Source organism: Aquarana catesbeiana, linkage group LG04 (genome assembly GCF_042186555.1).
Source record: "Aquarana catesbeiana isolate 2022-GZ linkage group LG04, ASM4218655v1, whole genome shotgun sequence".
Classification (NCBI taxonomy): Eukaryota; Metazoa; Chordata; class Amphibia; order Anura; family Ranidae; genus Aquarana; species Aquarana catesbeiana.
The window spans coordinates 29,023,810-29,027,746 of NC_133327.1; the positions used below are offsets into that span (position 1 = coordinate 29,023,810).

At 36.4% G+C, this 3,937-nt stretch overlaps 1 pseudogene; it reads left to right on the top strand.

Moving 5' to 3' along the window:
• The first annotated feature begins 644 nt into the window (after positions 1–644).
• On the top strand, positions 645–1,559 carry LOC141141341 (olfactory receptor 5AP2-like; annotated as a pseudogene).
• The last annotated feature ends 2,378 nt before the right edge of the window (positions 1,560–3,937 follow it).

The following is a 3,937-nucleotide window of genomic DNA, read 5'->3' on the forward strand; positions in this document are numbered from 1 at the left end:
GATATAAAAGCTATTTAAAAATTCTTGTATTATTTTAAGTAAAATTTGCTTTATTTTTAATAGATTTTCTATGAAAATTTTATTTGGAGTTGGTGTTATCTTCTACAAAGTTGGTGTTATCTTCTGCAAATATAATTTTATATTTTACATGGTATTACATGCAGTTTTTTTCTAATTGCTGTCCTAATAAAAGATTCCAGTATTACTTATGGTCCAATTCTGTGCAAACTAGCTTCTATGTCTTGATGAAGCCATTTCCGTGAAACAAGTTGACAGAATCTGTTAAGTCTTATTTACAATGTTCTATGTGCATTCTTTTATGATATGTTTGAGTTTTTCCCCTTCTTTTTTAAAGTTTGTAACAATATTTTTATGATTTTATTCATATATGTACTTGTTTGAGTTCTATGCAATATTTGGTCTACATGGGGATATGGATCCCCTTTTTTTCTTTATGGCCACTATGTCATAAGAATAACTGTTTGTGCTTTGTGTCCATAAAATGGACATAACCTGATGGAAGTTTACTGGTGATTTATCTTCAGACTGAAGTTTTCCCTCCATATAGAACTTTCTTATTTTCTTCCTAATTCCACAAAGTGGTCAGCTGTAAGCCAATCAACTATTATTAGAAGAATGTGACCATGGCAAAAGAGAACCAAAGTACAGTAATAGAATTTATTCTACTCTGATTTTCAGACAATCCCAGCATACAATCATGGCTGTTCCAGATATTCTCATTTGTCTACATGACCACTCTGACCGGGAACATTCTCCTTATAGTGGCTGTCAAAATAGACAACCATTTACACAAACCTATGTATTTATTTCTTATTAATCTGTCCATTTTGGACATCTGCTATACATCAATCATTGTGCCCAAGATGCTACTAAACATTGTTTGGTCATCAAAAACTATTTCTTATACTGGTTGTGTTCTTCAAGTTTACTTTTATCTTTTTGTAGGCGAGACAGAGTGCATACTATTGGCTTTTATGGCCTATGATCGATATGTAGCTATCTGTAATCCCTTGCGTTACAATGTTATCATGAATACAGTCTCCTGTACCAGGATGATTGGCTTGTCTTGGATGGCTGGTAGTAGCATAGCCTGCTTTGATATCTATTTTGTATGCCATTTAAAGTTCTGTGGACATATCACCATCAACCATTTCTTTTGTGAAGCCCCATCCTTACTTCAGGTATCTTGTGGGGACAACTCAGTGGACATAATCCTAACTTTGGTTGGTGGGTTCATGTTGCTTCTAATCCCCTTGGGCCTCATCCTGTTTTCATATGTACACATTTTCTTAATCATTGTGAAACTCCCTTCTGGGCGAGGCAAAGCCTTCTCCAAATGCATATCCCATGTTATCGTGGTGACTATCTTCTATGGGACATCCATATTCATGTACATGAGACCAAGGAATTCCGATACTGGAGTGACGGACAAGATAGTGTCGGTGTTCTATACAATTGTTACACCAATGTTAAACCCTTTCATCTACAGCCTAAGAAATAAAGATGTTCAAAAGGCTCTTGGACGGTTAGCAAGGTGAACACATGTGCTAAGGTGACAAATGGAATAATAATAATGCCCAAGAAATATCAATAGGAAAATACAAGTGGGTCATGGCACATCTACATTCCAAATGTGGCACTTAAGATGGTCATGCACTATGCAATCTGATTGGTCAATCTCTGTCCAACTCGATATTTCGGCAAAATAGGTAATGGGAAGACGCACTTGAACAATTAATTCAAATTATAGAAAATCAAACTGGCTCTTGCACTAAATCTAATTTTTTTAAGATCTAACTGATTGCAGTGTATGGTCACATTTAAAGTTCAAGATCAGAAAATATTAATTCATTGGGTTTAGAAACACTTCTCTGTTTTTTGTAATGTATTGAAAGATTTGGAAAAGAAATAAGGATCTGAAAGGGAATACTATCTATGGGTGTGCTACATCCCAATAAGTCAAAAAAAAAATCTAAGGATTCCCCAAAAATGGGATTTTAAAGGCACTACGACAATATAGAAAAATATAATTTTATTTACAAAGAAATTATCATATCAAAAAGACAATAATAAATGGTACTGATACACATAAACATCAATATGGATACAATAAAAGAAACCATCAATGAAGGTAAGTAGATCTCCCTGAACCGACGGGTTTCAGAAATGTTTTCCTTCATCAGGGTTCATACAGAGGAAATTACATTAGAAATTCATTGACAATGCATGAGTATCCATGTGATTAAAAATAGAAATAATGCAGCTTTACATTTGGCTTCCCGCAAGTATCCACTCAAAGATCTAATTGAAACGCCCTGGGCTGTATGGAAAGATATATCCTCCAGAGGGGAAAAGAAGCTGGCCAAAGGTGGCGCTGAAAAGCGCTGTATCCTGCACCCAGGTACAGCGCCTGTGTGTGTATCTGGGTCCAAAATATAAGGGCCCTAGACGCAAAAATGCAAAAATATGTTGGTGGGTAGTCTGGTAAGTGTAGACACTGGTAAGTAGTATCAAAGACAGGATGGTTTTAAGCACATCCTGTAATCTTCAGACCAGACCATCTCTATCCTGTGGGCTGGGATAGAGATGGTCTGGTCTGGAGATTACAGGATGTGCTTAAAACCGTGGGTAGTCTGGTAAGTGTAGACACTCGGTAGTCTGGTAAGTGTAGACACTGCACTGTTAAGTAGTATCAAAGGCAGGATGGTTTTAAGGATGGTTTTAAGCACATCCTGTAATCTCCAGACCAGACCATCTCTATCCCATAGGCTGGGATAGAGATGGTCTGGTCTGGAGATTACAGGATGTGCTTAAAACCGTCCTGCCTTTGATACTACTTATCTGTGTCTACACTTACCAGACTACCCACCAACATATTTTTGCATTTTTGCGTCTAGGGCCCTTATATTTTGGACCCAGATACACACACAGGCGCTGTACCTGGGTGCAGGATACAGCACTTTTCAGCGCCACCTTTGGCCAGCTTCTTTTTCCCTGTGGGGGATATATCTTTCCATACAGCTCAGGGGGTTTCAATTACATCTTTGAGTGGAAACTTGCGGGAAGCCAGACGTAAAGCTGCATTATTTCTATTTTTAATCACATGGATATTCATGCATTGTCAGCGAATTTCAAATGTAATTTCCTCTGTATGAACCCTGATGAAGGAAAACATTTCTGAAACGCGTAGGTTCAGGGAGATCTACTTACCTTCATTGACGGTTTCTTTTATTGTATCCATATAGATGTTTATGTGCATCAGTACCATTTATTATTGTCTTTTTGATATGATAATTTCTTTGTAAATAAAATTATATTTTTCTATATTGTGGTAGTGCATTTAAAATCCTGTTTTAGGGAATCCTTCCTTTTCTTTTTTTGTATTGAAAGATTTGGGTCAAAATAGAAAAAAACACATTTCAAAGATATATTAGAAGTGATAGGAATGAGATTAGCATCACAATGGTTAGTTCACTGAAAACACCTACTAATTGCCTAACAAGACACATCCAATGAGATGAAATTAACCAATTGTATTGGGCGTGCGCTATTATCAATGAGAAAACTGCAGTTACCCTAGCACCAGTTGCAGTTTACATATTTATTATAATCTGCGTGCGCCGGTTCGCACGTTCAATCAATGACTTTTCCGGTGCACCAATTAAGGTGTGAACCGGCGCAGCTTATCCGTCTTAGTAAATCACCCCCAATGTGTATAAAAGTAATTCATTCACCTTTTTTTCCTATTTTTAAAAATGAAATTTTATATGTAAAATGATCAGACATATTTTTTTTTTTGATCCAAAAAGAGCTCCAAATAAAAACCTTGTATGTCCTTTGAAAAAAATGCAAATTAGCCATGGGATTTGTCAAATTGCCCATCACATACTGACACTGCTGACTATCATTTGGGCAT